The following is a 20,809-nucleotide window of genomic DNA, read 5'->3' as shown; positions in this document are numbered from 1 at the left end:
GAGACAGAGAATGAGAGAGAGACAGAGAATGAGAGACAGAGAATGAGAGACAGAGAATGAGAGAGAGACAGAGAATGAGAGAGAGACACAGAGAGAGAGAGAGAGAGACAGAGAATGAGAGAGAGACAGAGAGAGGGACATAGGGAGAGAGAGACAAAAGTAATGTACTGTATAACCATTATACCGTACCCCCTAGTATTCGTGTAATCATTGTCCCACACCCCCTTTTACTCACGCTTTGGCAATACTGAAATGTTCTTTTGACAGAGACACACAGAGAGAAACAGAGACACACAGAGAGAGACAGAGACACAGAGAGAGAGACAGAGACACAGAGAGACACACAGAGAGAGACAGAGACACACAGAGAGAGACAGAGACACAGAGAGAGAGACAGAGACACAGAGAGAGAGAGAGAGACACAGAGAGAGAGAGAGAGACACGGGCCTATTTAGTAAGCGTCGATAAGGCTGCGTCTATAGTATTTCAGACGGAGGGAAGGCACACACGCTGCAATACACTTGCTGAAGCCTGAGCTTTTTTATGGCTTTGCAGGGTATGCAGCGGGTGCGATTGGGGGCGTGGCAATAAATATTTGGAGGCGTGGCAATAACGTTCCGGCGCGGACGTCACTTTCCTACCTCACATCCCGATCCACCGGCATTTTTTCAGATGCAGCATCTGAAGCACTGTGCAGACAAGAAGAAAAATGCACACAATGCGCACCAGAGATTAAAATATAGTAAATTATTTATTAATAAAACAAGAAATAACCGAGGAGGATCCAACCCCACCTCAGTACTTTCTTCTCGTTGCTATTGCCACACTATACGTCCTGACGCCGGAAGGGAAGTTGGTACGCGACCAAGACGAGACACCGGATTTACAGTGGAACCACAACATACCACAGATTGCTGGAGGACCACACTGCGAGGGGCGCAGCCTATCGAGTTTCCCGGTCATCGTCCAAAGTCTGGAGCTGCGGAGTGACCACCGGATTACCACGGAGCCCGAGCCTGTCTCACACAATGCTTTTACCAAACGGATGTTTGTGAGTTTGCTATTTTTATCTTGTCCAGGAAATGAAATTGTTAAACCGAATTTACACATGGAGCGGGCGCTTTCTCTTCTTTTTTTTGTTTAGATATCTATCGAGGAGGTGGTTGTTTCCCTGAAGAGAGCTGCCAGGGCTCCAGAGGACGCCCGAATTGGATCCTTTTATGATTGAGTTATAACATAGCTATTAGAGCTAGGTTTCTGGACTTTTATTGTGTTTAGGCATAGTGTTTATTATTATTTTATTACAGCTACTTTTTAGTAATTGCACTGTTATTAATTCTGACCACTAATTCTCACTGCCATTATAATCTCTCTCTAGCCACAACCAAATTGCTATATCAGCTATATTATTTATTGGTTATACCAGGGGAGCACAAACTTTTGCAGCTCGCCCCCCTGCCGGTGCTCGCGCCCCCCCCCCCCTTACCTTGATGCGGCGTCATGTGACCTGCAGCGGCATTTGACGAGGGTGACGTCACATGACCCCGCAGCGTAATTTAACATACTGTGCTATATCTATGCACACACAGCTGTCTCTAGGCATAAAACACATCCACACCGGGGGAAGGACCAGCACAGATAACATTCCAAGAGACACTGTTTTTAAGTATACCTTTTGCTTGCTTCATTCATTGTAACATCGCCGGAAGAAGAGATCAGTGTATCTCGAAAGCTCGCACAAATAAAAGCATTTCGTTAGCCACAGAACGGTATTATCTATTTATTTTTTGATTATTGAAGCTCGGCTAACACGGTACTGATACCTCTATATATATATATTGCGCGCGCACACACACATATAACGTTTTAGCCAACTTTTTCATTTATCATTTGTAGAGAAAATGAACAATGTCGCCAGAAGTGCTATTTTTCAAAATGTAACATCTCTACTAATTAGTGTAAAATGATACTTCATATAAAGCAGGTTATGGGACCCATTATAAAATGACCTTCATGTTTCTTATCACATCCCAGTATATGGATACTTTTTATTATCACAAGCTGCTAACATGTGACAGGGCTCAGAGTCTGAGCCCAGAATGTGACATACAGAACATTCTCATTCTAAATTTCAAAAAATATTGTGTTGATTTCTGACCTGACTGCCGTGGTTACAGCTCAACCACTCTGTTCTACTGTATGTCACCACTTTCTGCCACAACCAGCTGACGGTGGATCTGCAAGGAGTTCAACGCTTATTGGCATCACATCTGTTGCTTGGTTGACGTATCATTTCTCCAGCTTTTTATTGTATTGTTTTTAAATAGATTATATTTATTTAGTTGAATAGATATTTATTTAGTTTAATAGATATTTATTTAGTTTAATAGATTATATTTCTAAGTTTAATAAGTTATATTTCTTAGTTTAATAAGTTATATTTCTTAGTTTAATAAAATATATTTCTTAGTTTAATAAGTTATATTTCTTAGTTTAATAAGTTATATTTGTTAGTTTAATAAATTATATTTCTTAGTTTAATAAGTTATATTTCTTAGTTAATAGATTATATTTGTTAGCACAGTAGATTATATTTACTAGTATTTAAGTCTCCCCCTCAGTGCCCCATTAGGACCCGTGCGCATATTTCACATCTTTTCGGAGTCGCTTATTTTTTAGACCCTCGGAGCCGAAACCTAAAGGGGTCAGCTAAGAAAGTTCGGATCAAGAGGAGCCGCACAGCTTAAAGACAGAACATTTCCAAGGGAGATGGAGACAATTTGGGTAAGATCTGATTAAAGGACATCCTTTGAGGAAGGAAAGGGTGACAGGGGAGTCTAAGAGGGGGGTGAGAGAGCAAGGTGGTGTGTCAGATTGGGGCAGAGCAAGAGAACGCAAAAATGATGGGGATTTGCTGCACACCAAAAAAAAACAATAAGCAGTGATACTTTTACCGGTGCCCCTTAGTCTCAGGGAAGACCGGCATTTCGTCCAATGGATACAATATGATTGATGGGAAAGGGCACACGGATTTGAATAAAAAAAGATAATTTATTGTGCCACAGACTACAATGTTTCGGCTGCTGGCCTTTCTTTGCTGGATTTAGTGGGTTTAGCCACTTTACCTGAGAAAGACCAGCAGGCCGAAATGTTGTTGTCTATGGCAGTGCAAGAGAAAACAGGTTGGGGGGGGTGGGTTCTCGCAAAGTCGCCGACCCATGGGTGAGTGTCCCCGGTGGAAACTAGTCCTGGACCCCGGGAAAGCTGTCTGTGGCCCATACAAGCTGAGTAACATGTAAAAAGGACACATGTATGTTCAGAATGAGTTAGCATGGTATTTTGAGAGGCACCATAGCAGGTCAGTGCAAGTCAGTGCAGAGCACTGCAAGGTCAGTCAATATGAGGAAGGGTCCGATGGAGGAGTTGGAGGGTCCCAGAATATCTCTTAAAGCAGGGGTGCGCAAATCAAGGGGCACGACATTTTCTTGGGAGGAGGGGCTCGGCGCTTACAGAGGCCCCTCGCTCTTCCCCACAGCATTTAAATTAAATGCCGGAGATCGCGTGCAAGGCCTCTGTAAGTTCCCTTTCCTTGTCTCCGGCGGCTTCTGGCGACAGCAATGTGGCGTCACATGATGTGGCATTGCCATAGCAACGTGATATCACATGACGTCGTTACATCAGAACGCCGGAGACAAGGTGGGGAAGGTGGAGGGGGGAGCAGGGGGAAAAGGTTGTGCAACCCTGTCTTAAAGCATTGCCTTGCATACAGATCAGAGGCCAAGAATGGATATGGATATCCGATGTGAAGCCGGAAATAAGACAGAAAAGACCGTTTCGGGGGAAGAAGGTGAGTGATGAAATAGCCGTCACTGTGTAACTCTTCCAATTACCTGCAACTTCATGCAGAGAAATAGCAACGCTTGTTTTTAACGTGCTAAGCGCCTAATGGGGAATTCAACTGCTGAGAGGTTAAGGGAGTTACTAACCCAAACTCAGCGACGTTTCTGTGTCTCTGTGATAACTCCCCCAGGACATGCCTGAAAACCAGAGGTAACTCAATGTATTTTTGATAAATAGAAACATGACCTTCTGGGGAGGGGTATATAATGGGTACTGGGCCTGGTGAGGTGGGTATAACGGGTACTGGGCCTGGGGAGGGGCGTATAACAGGGTACTGGGCCTTGGGAAGGTTGTATAACTGGGTACTGGGCCTGGGGAGGTGGGTATAACGGGTATTTGCCCTGTGGAGGGCGGTATAACGTGGTATTGGGGATGGGGTATAAGTGGCACAGGAGCTCTTGCGATACAGAGTATCACTGTCCCTGGTTACAAACACTTCATGTCTCCTGCAGATCAGGACACACACGAAGGTGGTGCCCTCTGTGCCACCAGACGACGAGGCGGGCTACGAGGCGGACGACGAGGCATACGACAAAGCGGGCGTCAAGTGGAACAATGAGGTGGGCTACAAGGCGGCCGATGACGCAGACGTGGTGTACGATGACCAAGGAGCATACGACAGGTGTGGCCGGATCTGCTGCTTCACCTTTTTTAGGCGGAGGAGAAGACCCCGGGAGCAGGTAGGAGAATACGGGAGGTGCGGACAGATCTGCTGCTTCACCTTTTTTAGGCGGAGAAGAAGCCAGGTGCAGGTAGCAGAGGAGCCAGGGCGTAGATACAGGGGTATTCTAGGGGCCCTGAGAAGTTGGTTTGACCGCAGGAGAGGCAGATAAGATCAGGAAGGCTGAGGGAGGGGCAGGTACTAGAGGGAGATAGGGATATTGGGCGTGAGAGGGTGAGAGAGAACAAGGAGCAGGGCCAGAGCACGGGTTTCATGCGCCCGAGGCAAAACTTAAAATTTGTGCCCCAGTTGTATAAAAAATAATAAGATAAATAAAATAATAAAATAAACAGTGGCGTAGATATCGGGGCTGCAGGGGGGTGCGACCGCACCCCAGCGCAACGCAAAATAAAAATAAAAGGGCGCCAAAATACTGGATAAAAAAAAGAATAATAATTTTAAAAAAAAGATAAATAAATAAAATAATAAGAGGAAAAAATAATAATGATTATTAATGCGCCCCTAGGACCTCTGCGCGCTAGGCGACTGCCTAATGGCCGGCCGGCCCTGCGAGGTATGCGGGAGGAAAAGGGGTGAATGGGATAGATATGCAGGGGGATGGGGGAGCAGGTGAGTTATACACAGGGGCACAAGGGCCCCATCACCCGCATCTCTATATACTGAGTGTGCCCCTGTGTATAACAACGCTGATCTGTGCTGCTCCATCTGATCTCACTGCGCAGTGATCCAGGGACCATCCGATCGCCATTTAATGGGGTCAGGAAGGAATTTTTTTCCCCCATTGCACAGCAGGGGTTATGTTTCGCCTTCCTCTGGATCACAGCAACAAACTGCACTTTGTGCATGAATTATCAGTGAGATCTTTATACACCCTGCATTGGTCTTCACCCCTTTGCTGCCGGAGGGGCCTGCAATGCATTGCTCTGCGTGTTACTATATCGCTCTGCAATGTGCTGCAGGCCCCTCCCAGCAAAGAGATTCATTATTTCAATAAAATACTCTCTTTAATCAAACCTATGTGTAGTGTCTTTTCTATCCGTTGTATCTATTGCTAACAGCTCAGTGATTCTTCCCCAGGACGCTGCACTAGTGTCACGCTGCCAAGCCCAGGTGTGAGGGAGATTTATAGGGTCACATATACACTTCTGCCAAAACACGAGTGCAAACAGGAAGCCCCTCTGATCTCATATATTTTATTACACAAAACGGTATCTAAAAAGGTAAAAATAACATACATGGGATTCTGCTACAAATATCTCTCTAATTACAAACCAATTAGCAAATCATTCAGATTAGTCGAGCGAAAAGAAAGGGTTAAGTATCTCATGTACAGTATATGCAGTGTAGGCTGTTCTGCAGCATTACATGCAGGGGACAACGTTTAGGGGATATAAGTAATGCTGATCTCAGAGCTGACCGGCTGACCTGCTCTACCGGCTGACCGGCTGACCTGCTCTTCTGACTGACCTGCTGACCTGCTCTACTGGCTGACCGGCTGACCTGCTCTACCGGCTGACCGGCTTCTCTTCTTTCAGCTAAATGACCTGAATTGTGGCCCCTGTATCTCCCAATTAAACGTTTTATTGGCATATTCTTGTTTGACTCGTTCTATACAGACATTTTCTATATATTCATTGTGGGATTTGATAACATCTGTAAGATCTCTCAGAATATCACATTCTGTACGTTTGTGTTGAAGATTTTTCCATTCTCAATTTACTTAATATTAGTTTTTGGCATCAATTATTTATATCGAGTCCAAAATACCTTTATACAGAATGCTGTTCCCTTTAGCCCACAAATGCTGCTTCATTAAAGCCCATGGGTGGCACTTTATGCATTCTCAAACTTTTAGGCAACATCCCTAATTTCCAAAAGTGGGATAAAATCTGTACATATTTAAATGGTTAATTTTCTTACTCAGACTCCTAAATCCCTCCCCAAATATATCCGTTTCACATAAAAGTGTGTGCGCTTCTCCTTCCGCCTAACTGGCACGTCGTCCTTACGGGCGCCACTCCTTGCAACTCCACGCTGCCCTCCAGTGGCAAAAGAAATAAGATACATTTACTATACTCGTCTGGCAGCTGCTCCCGTATAAGGTGGGTAACTCTGTATTAGGGGTCTTGGTAGACTATATTTTATACTTATGTCGGATAGATGAGGAATTAATATTCCTAACGGGTTATTGTGAGAGGCCTTAGATCTTATCCTATATGCACGCAGCCCTCGCCTCTCTGACCTTGAACACGTACTTCAATCTGATTTTTGAGACTTGAAACTGGATTTCCCAAAACAAACTGATTTTAAACACTGACAAGACTGTAACAATGGTATTTGGGACCAGAGCTAAATTGCTAAAGCTACCAATGACAGAGCTTCAGATAAAAACCAGCTCTAAAACCATCCTAGCCCCTGTTACTTGTTTGAAATATCTGATCATTCAACTCCCATTTAACATTTGGGTTGCACATTGATACCCTGACATCCAAATCCTATGCCAAACTAGGTGTACTTTAAAGGAACAAATCCTCCCTAAGGCCCTCATGCAGTAAGCAGCGATAAGCCACTTATCACCAGCTTATCGCCAAAAAAGCCACACTGATACACACACACACACACACACAGATACAGACACACTGATACACACACACACACCGCGCCCTGATGGCAGGGGTGGAGGCGTGGGGCTCCTGCTCTCCTCTGTCTGCCGTTACCGAACCCTTCCTATTCCCCCCTCTCTTGCTTTTCCCTCCTTTGAGGCTCACACTGTCCAGATCTTCTCTCCTCTCCCTGTTCATGTGGCGGTCATCTATCGCCCACCTACCTCTACTCATCCCCCTTCTGCCTTTCTCTCTCACTTTGAATCCTGGCTCTCTTTCTTTCTCTCCTCAGACTCCCCTGTTCTTCTCCTTGGGGACTTCAATTGCCACATTGATGACCCCTCTCTCTCTTGGGCTTCCCGCTTTCTTTCTCTTACCTCTTCTTTTGGCCTTCAACAGTGGACTGCAGCCAGCACCCACAAGGATGGCCACTACTTAGACCTGGTTTTCACTAAAAACTTATCTCTCTCTGATTTCTCCATTTCCCCTTTTCCTCTCTCTGACCATCATCTCATCTCATTCTCTTTATCTCGCTTCTCCCCTTCTCCACCTCCATCTACCCCCCGGTTCTGCAGAAACCTGCGCTCTATTCACTTACCTGACTTTGAGTCCACTTTACACTCCTCCCTCTCCTCTCTCAGCTCTGCTACAGACCCTGACAACCTGGTCAGAAAGTACAACTCTGTCTTGTCCTCATCTCTTGATCTACATGCCCCGCTTTCTCTCTGCCGCCCTCGCCCTTCTAACCCTAGACCCTGGCTAAATTCCCACACGCGCATGCTGCGTTCCTCCACTCGTTCCTCTGAACGCCTCTGGAGGAAGTCTCACACTCTCGCAGACTTCCTTCACTACAAATTTATGCTATCCTGTTTCAACTCTGCCCTCTCGCAAGCTAAACAAGCCTACTTTTCTGCACTAATAACATGCACAAGTCTAACCCACGCCGACTGTTCTCTGTCTTTGATACTCTACTCAAACCACCCTCAGCTGCCTCTCCTTCCTCCATCTCCGCTCAGGACTTTGCAGACTATTTTAAGGAAAAGGTGGAATCCATACGGCAGAACATCCCCTGTTTCTTCCCCCCATCCTACACCTCTTCCTAACTCTCCTCCTGCCTTCCTTGAGTCTTTTTCCACTGTCTCAGAGGAGGATGTGTCGCTGTTGATCTCCTCTTCTCCCTCTACCACTTGCCCTCTTGACCCCATTCCCTCCCATCTCCTAAAACCTCTAGCTCCTACTATAATCCCTACGCTTACACACATTTTTAACTCCTCCCTCTGCTCTGGAACCTTTCCATCCTCCTTCAAACATGCAACAGTCATACCATTACTCAAAAACAGCAAGCTTGACCCTACCTGTCTTTCTAACTATCGACCTGTCTCCCTCCTGCCTTTTGCCTCTAAACTACTTGAACGTCTTGTATTCTCTCGCTTGCTCCATTTTCTCAACACTTATTCTCTCCTAGACCCTCTACAATCTGGCTTCCGCACTGCTCACTCCACGGAAACAACCCTCACTAAAATAACTGACGAGCTCCATGCTGCCAAAGACAGAGGTCATTACACTCTGCTCATATTACTCGACCTCTCTGCAGCATTTGACACCGTGGACCACCCTCTTCTCCTCCACATTCTCCATACTCTAGGTATTCGGAACAAAGCTCTATCCTGGATCTCATCCTACCTCTCCCATCGTACTTTTAGTGTCTCTTCTGCTAACACCTCCTCCTCCTCTATTGATCTCTCTGTGGGGGTACCCCAGGGCTCTGTCCTGGGACCTCTTCTCTTTTCTCTGTACACACTCTCTCTAGGTGACCTAATAACATCTTTTGGGTTTAATTATCACCTCTATGCCGACGACACACAAATATACTTTTCAACACCTGACCTTACACCTGCTGTACAAACCAAAGTTTCTGAATGTCTCTCTGCTATATCATCCTGGATGGCCCTCCGACGCCTTAAACTCAACATGGCTAAAACAGAGCTCCTCATACTTCCTCCCAAACCTGGCCCTAATACCTCCTTCCACATTACTGTTGGAACTACAATCATTCACCCAGTAGCCCAAGCACGCTGCCAAGGGGTCACGTTCGACTCCTCTCTCACATTCGCCCCTCACATTCAAAACATTTCTAAAACTTGTCGCTTTTTCCTCCGCAATATAACTAAGATACGCCCTTTCCTCTGTTGTTCGACTGCTAAAACTCTGACTCAGGCCCTCATTCTCTCCTGTCTTGATTACTGTAACCTCCTGCTGTCCGGCCTTCCTGCCTCTCACCTGTCTCCCCTACAATCTATCCTAAATGCTGCTGCCAGAATCACTCTACTCTTTCCTAGATCTGTCTCAGCATCTCCCCTCATGAAATCCCTCTCCTGGCTTCCGATCAAATCCCGCATCTCACACTCCATTCTTCTCCTCACTTTTAAAGCTTTACATTCTTCTGCCCCTCCTTACATCTCATCCCTAATTTCTCGGTATGCACCATCCAGACTCTTGCGTTCTTCTCAAGGATGTCTTCTTTCTACCCCCTTTGTATCTAAAGCCCTCTCCCGCCTTAAACCTTTTTCACTGACTGCCCCACATCTCTGGAATGCCCTTCCCCTCAGTACCCGACTAGCACCCTCTCTATCCACCTTTAAGACCCACCTTAAGACACACTTGCTTAAAGAAGCATATGAATAGCACTGTGGATATTCTAAACACGATACATAATGCTTGACCCCCTGCAGACGCACTTACCAGAACTCCCTCCTACTGTCTCTGTACGTTCTCCCTACCTACCAATTAGACTGTAAGCTCCTCGGGGCAGGGACTCCTCTTCCGAAATGTTACTTTTATGTCTAAAGCACTTATTCCCATGATATGTTTTTTATATTATCTGTTATTTATTTGATTACCACATGTATTACTACTGTGAAGCGCTATGTACACTAATGGCGCTATATAAATAAAGACATACAATACAATACAATACACACACACACAGATACAGACACACTGATACACACACACACACACACACACACCCACTAATACACACACACACACCCACTAATACACACACACACACACACACACACACACACACACACACACTGATTCACACACACACACACACACACACACTGATTCACACACACACACACACACACACCCACTGATTCACACACACACAGACCCACTGATACACACACACACACTGAAACACACACACACACTGAAACACACACACACACACTGAAACACGCGCACACACACACACACACACACACACACACACACACACACACACACACACACACACACACACACATACACACACACACACACATACACACAAATACACACACACAGATACACATACACACACACACACACACACACACACACAGATACACATACACACACACACACACACACAGATACACACACCCACACACACCCACTGATTCACACACACACACACACACACACACACACACACACACACAAAGCTGTGAGCGCCGGAGGGGCAAAGGTGGGAGCGCCGGGGGGCAAAGCTGTGAGCGCCGGGGGGGGGGCAAAGGTGGGAGCGCCGGGGGGCAAAGGTGGGAGTGCCGATGGGGCAAAGGTGGGAGCGCCGGGGGGCAAAGGTGGGAGTGCCGATGGGGCAATGGTGGGAGCGCCGGGGGGGCAATGGTGGGAGCGCCAGGGGGGCAAAGGTACAAGGTGGTACAAAGGTAGGCGCACCCCCGCTACCACCTCCTATTACCCCCCCTGGCTGGGACCCGGGACAGAAAGGGGACACTCACCGCGAACAGAGGAGCCGGGAGCGGGAAGACACTTGTGCTCTGCACAAAGCGGAAGTCCCGCCCCCGGCTTCCTCTGACCTGCCTGCAACCAATCCCCTGCGGGCCGGCCGGCATTCTAAGTCCCGCCCCCGGCATTCTCCTTCATTCAGTCTCCCCGGCAGCATTCACACACACACATAGAAAATACTTACCGGCCGCCGCATTCTCCTCACCGCCGCTGCCCCGCAATACCGGGACCAGGGACAAAAATCGGGACATAACCGGGACGGAGCTAAAATCGGGACAGGGCAGAAAAAAACGGGACTGTCCCGGCAAAACCGGGACGAATGGTCACCCTACTTACAGACTATTCACTTGAGTGGACCATAAAGTGTCTTATAGAGGGAACTCTAAGGTGTCTTAAGATGCATTAAGATATATTATGTATGTAAATATTTATTTATATAGCGCTTTATAAGAGAGGCAATACAGTACAGAGAATTATAGTACAATAAGTGCAACAAACAAAATCAGACAATAGGAAAGGAAATCCCTGGCCTGCAGAGCTTACAGTCTTAATGCTAGATCCATGGAACTCTGTTGTGTTTACGCTAATAACGGGACATTCCTGAAATTGGTACCTGACCCTGTGTGGTAGGCAGAGACACAGGGGCAGTGCCTGCCAATATCATAAAGAGCAGTGCACTTCCTATTTAGTAGAAGTGTGTGTCAGAGTTAAGAGTTCAGTCCAGAGTTAGAGTCTGCTGAGTCTGTCACCTGGCTGGCCCAGGGTGACAGAGAGAGCCTATATCAATTGGCCGTTGGAGAAGGGGAGCCATCAGCCTCTGAGTAGAGCTGATGCAACCTTAGTTAGGGAGGTGGACCAATTCCTCTCACCCTGTTTAGGGGGCGAGGGAAGAGCTAGCCCCACCCTGGGTGCCCTTGACCTGGGGTGGTGGCAGGGACACAGAGACCATCCTGAGGGAGAGCAGTCCTGTGTGGAGGAAGACACCCTGTACCTGATATATAGTCTTGTTGCTGCTATTCTGCTGCTGTGAATAAAGAGCTGCAGCTGCTTTTAAAGATATACAGTGTGAGACTGGAATCTCTCATCCCCGAGGGGGGGGGGGGACTCTCTGGAAGGATTCCACCCGTATTCCTGGGGCTCAGATGGAGGCGCTGCACCATTACATACATAGTTACATAATAGATGAGGTTGAAAAAAGACGTACGTCCATCAAGTTCAACCTATGCTAAATTCAGACAACAGATACTTACTTATTGATCCAGAGGAAGGCAAACAAAAAACCCCATTAAGGGGAAAAATTAATTCCTTCCTGACTCCAAGAATTGGCAATCGGATTAATCCCTGGATCAACATCCTTCCCATATATACTTATTTGGTATATCCCTGTATACCTGTCCCATCTAAAAAGATGTCCAACCTTTTTTTGAACAAATCTATTGTATCTGCCATCACAGTCTCCATGGGTAATGAGTTCCACATTTTAACTGCCCTTACTGTAAAGAACCCTTTCCTTTGTTGCTGGTGAAAATTCCTTTCCTCCAACCTTAAGGGATGGCCCCGAGTCCTTTGTACTGCCCGTGGGATGAATAGTTCTTTTGAAAGCTCCTTGTATTGTCCCTGAATATATTTGTATATAGTTATCATATCCCCTCTTAGACGCCTCTTTTCTAATGTAAATAAATCCAATATAGCTAGCCTCTCCTCATAAGTTAGAATGTCCATCCCCTTTATTAATTTGGTGGCTCTTCTCTGCACTCTCTCTAGTTCCAAAATGTCTTTTCTTAGGATTGGTGCCCAAAATTGTACTCCATATTCAAGGTGTGGTCTTACTAATGCTTTGTAAAGGGGCATAATTATGTCTACTTCCCTTCCATCAATTGCCCGTTTGATGCAAGATAAGATCTTGTTTGCCTTTGCAGCTACTGCATGACATTGGGCACTATTGCTAAGCCTGCTGTCTACAAGCACCCCTAAATCCTTCTCCATCAAGGATTCCCCCAATATATCTCCATTTAATTTGTAAGTCGCCTTTTTATTCTTGCATCCCAAATGCATAACCTTATATTTATCTGTATTAAACCTCATTTGCCATTTACCTGCCCACGTTTCCAGTCTCTCCAAGTCCTTCTGAAGAGAAATTTCATCCTGCTCTGATAAGACGGAGGCATTCACCCCAGAAACCTGATCCTGTCATCCCCCATACCATCGCGGGAGACTCAGGCCCCCCTGTTGCCAGCAGGTATGCACCACACTCAGACACGTAGCCAGACCCTAGTACAGAGGAGGGGGGCCCGATCTGCGATTGGCCCAGGGAAGGGGGGCTACATTGGGAATCGATGTTATTTTTCTTCATATTAATGGGTATCCTCAAAGCGAATGATATGCCAAAATGACGTCCATTAGCAAAACTACAATTGTTTCTTCACTTTTTCTGCTTGATCAATAGGGTGACCAGATTTCGAAAATGAAAAACCGGGACACCTTAAAAAATAATTTATTAAACAAATTACATCACGTGACACCCCCTGTTGCCATGACAACAAGACACTCTGATGCCCCTGCAGTGTTAGTGTGTATAGAGGTGGGGGCTTTGCTTGGGCCCTTCAACTCTTACAGCCAGGGCATTATTGGCCAGGAATGCCCAGTTCGGAGGGGATTACTACTTCAAAATGTATTTGATTCGTAACAACATCAAAAAACTCTAATACCAATAACTAACAACCACAGACAATGATAATCTAAACCATCAAATAAAATGTCTACGGCCCTTGTTCAAGCATGTTTGCGGTACTTACCAGATAAATCAGTGCCTGCAATCCACGACTGTATCCGCCTCTCCGAGCGTCTGAAAGCAACCCAGCGTTCCTGGTGTGTGGCTGAAGAGGTGAGGGACTCCCTCCTCTCAAACGGAAAAGAAGAGCAAAAAATAGAGTTGGAACATACCTATCATACAGGGATGAGAGAGAGAGACAGAGAATGAGAGAGAGACAGAGAATGAGAGACAGAGAATGAGAGACAGAGAATGAGAGAGAGACAGAGAATGAGAGAGAGACACAGAGAGAGAGAGAGACAGAGAATGAGAGAGAGACAGAGAGAGGGACATAGGGAGAGAGAGACAAAAGTAATGTACTGTATAACCATTATACCGTACCCCCTAGTATTCGTGTAATCATTGTCCCACACCCCCTTTTACTCACGCTTTGGCAATACTGAAATGTTCTTTTGACAGAGACACACAGAGAGAAACAGAGACACACAGAGAGAGACAGAGACACAGAGAGAGAGACAGAGACACAGAGAGACACACAGAGAGAGACAGAGACACACAGAGAGAGACAGAGACACAGAGAGAGAGAGAGAGACACAGAGAGAGAGAGAGAGAGAGACACGGGCCTATTTAGTAAGCGTCGATAAGGCTGCGTCTATAGTATTTCAGACGGAGGGAAGGCACACACGCTGCAATACACTTGCTGAAGCCTGAGCTTTTTTATGGCTTTGCAGGGTATGCAGCGGGTGCGATTGGGGGCGTGGCAATAAATATTTGGAGGCGTGGCAATAACGTTCCGGCGCGGACGTCACTTTCCTACCTCACATCCCGATCCACCGGCATTTTTTCAGATGCAGCATCTGAAGCACTGTGCAGACAAGAAGAAAAATGCACACAATGCGCACAAGATATTAAAATATAGTAAATTATTTATTAATAAAACAAGAAATAACCGAGGAGGATCCAACCCCACCTCAGTACTTTCTTCTCGTTGCTATTGCCACACTATACGTCCTGACGCCGGAAGGGAAGTTGGTACGCGACCAAGACGAGACACCGGATTTACAGTGGAACCACAACATACCACAGATTGCTGGAGGACCACACTGCGAGGGGCGCAGCCTATCGAGTTTCCCGGTCATCGTCCAAAGTCTGGAGCTGCGGAGTGACCACCGGATTACCACGGAGCCCGAGCCTGTCTCACACAATGCTTTTACCAAACGGATGTTTGTGAGTTTGCTATTTTTATCTTGTCCAGGAAATGAAATTGTTAAACCGAATTTACACATGGAGCGGGCGCTCTCTCTTCTTTTTTTTGTTTAGATATCTATCGAGGAGGTGGTTGTTTCCCTGAAGAGAGCTGCCAGGGCTCCAGAGGACGCCCGAATTGGATCCTTTTATGATTGAGTTATAACATAGCTATTAGAGCTAGGTTTCTGGACTTTTATTGTGTTTAGGCATAGTGTTTATTATTATTTTATTACAGCTACTTTTTAGTAATTGCACTGTTATTAATTCTGACCACTAATTCTCACTGCCATTATAATCTCTCTCTAGCCACAACCAAATTGCTATATCAGCTATATTATTTATTGGTTATACCAGGGGAGCACAAACTTTTGCAGCTCGCCCCCCTGCCGGTGCTCGCGCCCCCCCCCCTTACCTTGATGCGGCGTCATGTGACCTGCAGCGGCATTTGACGAGGGTGACGTCACATGACCCCGCAGCGTAATTTAACATACTGTGCTATATCTATGCACACACAGCTGTCTCTAGGCATAAAACACATCCACACCGGGGGAAGGACCAGCACAGATAACATTCCAAGAGACACTGTTTTTAAGTATACCTTTTGCTTGCTTCATTCATTGTAACATCGCCGGAAGAAGAGATCAGTGTATCTCGAAAGCTCGCACAAATAAAAGCATTTCGTTAGCCACAGAACGGTATTATCTATTTATTTTTTGATTATTGAAGCTCGGCTAACACGGTACTGATACCTCTATATATATATATTGCGCGCGCACACACACATATAACGTTTTATCCAACTTTTTCATTTATCATTTGTAGAGAAAATGAACAATGTCGCCAGAAGTGCTATTTTTCAAAATGTAACATCTCTACTAATTAGTGTAAAATGATACTTCATATAAAGCAGGTTATGGGACCCATTATAAAATGACCTTCATGTTTCTTATCACATACCAGTATATGGATACTTTCTATTATCACAAGCTGCTAACATGTGACAGGGCTCAGAGTCTGAGCCCAGAATGTGACATACAGAACATTCTCATTCTAAATTTCAAAAAATATTGTGTTGATTTCTGACCTGACTGCCGTGGTTACAGCTCAACCACTCTGTTCTACTGTATGTCACCACTTTCTGCCACAACCAGCTGACGGTGGATCTGCAAGGAGTTCAACGCTTATTGGCATCACATCTGTTGCTTGGTTGACGTATCATTTCTTCAGCTTTTTATTGTATTGTTTTTAAATAGATTATATTTATTTAGTTGAATAGATATTTATTTAGTTTAATAGATATTTATTTAGTTTAATAGATTATATTTCTAAGTTTAATAAGTTATATTTCTTAGTTTAATAAGTTATATTTCTTAGTTTAATAAAATATATTTCTTAGTTTAATAAGTTATATTTCTTAGTTTAATAAGTTATATTTGTTAGTTTAATAAATTATATTTCTTAGTTTAATAAGTTATATTTCTTAGTTAATAGATTATATTTGTTAGCACAGTAGATTATATTTACTAGTATTTAAGTCTCCCCCTCAGTGCCCCATTAGGACCCGTGCGCATATTTCACATCTTTTCGGAGTCGCTTATTTTTTAGCCCCTCGGAGCCGAAACCTAAAGGGGTCAGCTAAGAAAGTTCGGATCAAGAGGAGCCGCACAGCTTAAAGACAGAACATTTCCAAGGGAGATGGAGACAATTTGGGTAAGATCTGATTAAAGGACATCCTTTGAGGAAGGAAAGGGTGACAGGGGAGTCTAAGAGGGGGGTGAGAGAGCAAGGTGGTGTGTCAGATTGGGGCAGAGCAAGAGAACGCAAAAATGATGGGGATTTGCTGCACACCAAAAAAAACCAATAAGCAGTGATACTTTTACCGGTGCCCCTTAGTCTCAGGGAAGACCGGCATTTCGTCCAATGGATACAATATGATTGATGGGAAAGGGCACACGGATTTGAATAAAAAAAGATAATTTATTGTGCCACAGACTACAATGTTTCGGCTGCTGGCCTTTCTTTGCTGGATTTAGTGGGTTTAGCCACTTTACCTGAGAAAGACCAGCAGGCCGAAATGTTGTTGTCTATGGCAGTGCAAGAGAAAACAGGTTGGGGGGGGGTGGGTTCTCGCAAAGTCGCCGACCCATGGGTGAGTGTCCCCGGTGGAAACTAGTCCTGGACCCCGGGAAAGCTGTCTGTGGCCCATACAAGCTGAGTAACATGTAAAAAGGACACATGTATGTTCAGAATGAGTTAGCATGGTATTTTGAGAGGCACCATAGCAGGTCAGTGCAAGTCAGTGCAGAGCACTGCAAGGTCAGTCAATATGAGGAAGGGTCCGATGGAGGAGTTGGAGGGTCCCAGAATATCTCTTAAAGCAGGGGTGCGCAAATCAAGGGGCACGACATTTTCTTGGGAGGAGGGGCTCGGCGCTTACAGAGGCCCCTCGCTCTTCCCCACAGCATTTAAATTAAATGCCGGAGATCGCGTGCAAGGCCTCTGTAAGTTCCCTTTCCTTGTCTCCGGCGGCTTCTGGCGACAGCAACGTGGCGTCACATGATGTGGCATTGCCATAGCAACGTGATATCACATGACGTCGTTACATCAGAACGTCGGAGACAAGGTGGGGAAGGTGGAGGGGGGAGCAGGGGGAAAAGGTTGTGCAACCCTGTCTTAAAGCATTGCCTTGCATACAGATCAGAGGCCAAGAATGGATATGGATATCCGATGTGAAGCCGGAAATAAGACAGAAAAGACCGTTTCGGGGGAAGAAGGTGAGTGATGAAATAGCCGTCACTGTGTAACTCTTCCAATTACCTGCAACTTCATGCAGAGAAATAGCAACGCTTGTTTTTAACGTGCTAAGCGCCTAATGGGGAATTCAACTGCTGAGAAGTTAAGGGAGTTACTAACCCAAACTCAGCGACGTTTCTGTGTCTCTGTGATAACTCCCCCAGGACATGCCTGAAAACCAGAGGTAACTCAATGTATTTTTGATAAATAGAAACATGACCTTCTGGGGAGGGGTATATAATGGGTACTGGGCCTGGTGAGGTGGGTATAACGAGTACTGGGCCTGGGGAGGGGCGTATAACAGGGTACTGGGCCTTGGGAAGGTTGTATAACTGGGTACTGGGCCTGGGGAGGTGGGTATAACGGGTATTTGCCCTGTGGAGGGCGGTATAACGTGGTATTGGGGATGGGGTATAAGTGGCACAGGAGCTCTTGCGATACAGAGTATCACTGTCCCTGGTTACAAACACTTCATGTCTCCTGCAGATCAGGACACACACGAAGGTGGTGCCCTCTGTGCCACCAGACGACGAGGCGGGCTACGAGGCGGACGACGAGGCATACGACAAAGCGGGCGTCAAGTGGAACAATGAGGTGGGCTACAAGGCGGCCGATGACGCAGACGTGGTGTACGATGACCAAGGAGCATACGACAGGTGTGGCCGGATCTGCTGCTTCACCTTTTTTAGGCGGAGGAGAAGACCCCGGGAGCAGGTAGGAGAATACGAGAGGTGCGGACAGATCTGCTGCTTCACCTTTTTTAGGCGGAGAAGAAGCCAGGTGCAGGTAGCAGAGGAGCCAGGGCGTAGATACAGGGGTATTCTAGGGGCCCTGAGAAGTTGGTTTGACCGCAGGAGAGGCAGATAAGATCAGGAAGGCTGAGGGAGGGGCAGGTACTAGAGGGAGATAGGGATATTGGGCGTGAGAGGGTGAGAGAGAACAAGGAGCAGGGCCAGAGCACGGGTTTCATGCGCCCGAGGCAAAACTTAAAATTTGTGCCCCAGTTGTATAAAAAATAATAAGATAAATAAAATAATAAAATAAACAGTGGCGTAGATATCGGGGCTGCAGGGGGGTGCGACCGCACCCCAGCGCAACGCAAAATAAAAATAAAAGGGCGCCAAAATACTGGATAAAAAAAAGAATAATAATTTAAAAAAAAAGATAAATAAATAAAATAATAAGAGGAAAAAATAATAATGATTATTAATGCGCCCCTAGGACCTCTGCGCGCTAGGCGACCGCCTAATGGCCGGCCGGCCCTGCGAGGTATGCGGGAGGAAAAGGGGTGAATGGGATAGATATGCAGGGGGATGGGGGAGCAGGTGAGTTATACACAGGGGCACAAGGGCCCCATCACCCGCATCTCTATATACTGAGTGTGCCCCTGTGTATAACAACGCTGATCTGTGCTGCTCCATCTGATCTCACTGCGCAGTGATCCAGGGACCATCCGATCGCCATTTAATGGGGTCAGGAAGGAATTTTTTTCCCCCATTGCACAGCAGGGGTTATGTTTCGCCTTCCTCTGGATCACAGCAACAAACTGCACTTTGTGCATGAATTATCAGTGAGATCTTTATACACCCTGCATTGGTCTTCACCCCTTTGCTGCCGGAGGGGCCTGCAATGCATTGCTCTGCGTGTTACTATATCGCTCTGCAATGTGCTGCAGGCCCCTCCCAGCAAAGAGATTCATTATTTCAATAAAATACTCTCTTTAATCAAACCTATGTGTAGTGTCTTTTCTATCCGTTGTATCTATTGCTAACAGCTCAGTGATTCTTCCCCAGGACGCTGCACTAGTGTCACGCTGCCAAGCCCAGGTGTGAGGGAGATTTATAGGGTCACATATACACTTCTGCCAAAACACGAGTGCAAACAGGAAGCCCCTCTGATCTCATATATTTTATTACACAAAACGGTATCTAAAAAGGTAAAAATAACATACATGGGATTCTGCTACAAATATCTCTCTAATTACAAACCAATTAGCAAATCATTCAGATTAGTCGAGCGAAAAGAAAGGGTTAAGTATCTCATGTACAGTATATGCAGTGTAGGCTGTTCTGCAGCATTACATGCAGGGGACAACGTTTAGGGGATATAAGTAATGCTGATCTCAGAGCTGACCGGCTGACCTGCTCTACCGGCTGACCGGCTGACCTGCTCTTCTGGCTGACCTGCTGACCTGCTCTACTGGCTGACCGGCTGACCTGCTCTACCGGCTGACCGGCTTCTCTTCTTTCAGCTAAATGACCTGAATTGTGGCCCCTGTATCTCCCAATTAAACGTTTTATTGGCATATTCTTGTTTGACTCGTTCTATACAGACATTTTCTATATATTCATTGTGGGATTTGATAACATCTGTAAGATCTCTCAGAATATCACATTCTGTACGTTTGTGTTGAAGATTTTTCCATTCTCAATTTACTTAATATTAGTTTTTGGCATCAATTATTTATATCGAGTCCAAAATACCTTTATACAGAATGCTGTTCCATTTAGCCCACAAATGCTGCTTCATTAAAGCCCATGGGTGGCACTTTATGCATTCTCAAACTTTTAGGCAACATCCCTAATTTCCAAAAGTGGGATTAAATCTGTACATATTTAAATGGTTAATTTTCTTACTCAGACTCCTAAATCCCTCCCCAAATATATCCGTTTCACATAAAAGTGTGTGCGCTTCTCCTTCCGCCTAACTGGCACGTCGTCCTTACGGGCGCCACTCCTTGCAACTCCACGCTGCCCTCCAGTGGCAAAAGAAATAAGATACATTTACTATACTCGTCTGGCAGCTGCTCCCGTATAAGGTGGGTAACTCTGTATTAGGGGTCTTGGTAGACTATATTTTATACTTATGTCGGATAGATGAGGAATTAATATTCCTAACGGGTTATTGTGAGAGGCCTTAGATCTTATCCTATATGCACGCAGCCCTCGCCTCTCTGACCTTGAACACGTACTTCAATCTGATTTTTGAGACTTGAAACTGGATTTCCCAAAA

The sequence above is a fragment of the Ascaphus truei genome, unplaced genomic scaffold (genome assembly GCF_040206685.1).
Source record: "Ascaphus truei isolate aAscTru1 unplaced genomic scaffold, aAscTru1.hap1 HAP1_SCAFFOLD_577, whole genome shotgun sequence".
Taxonomy (NCBI): domain Eukaryota; kingdom Metazoa; phylum Chordata; class Amphibia; order Anura; family Ascaphidae; genus Ascaphus; species Ascaphus truei.
Note: the sequence above shows the minus strand (reverse complement) of the source record.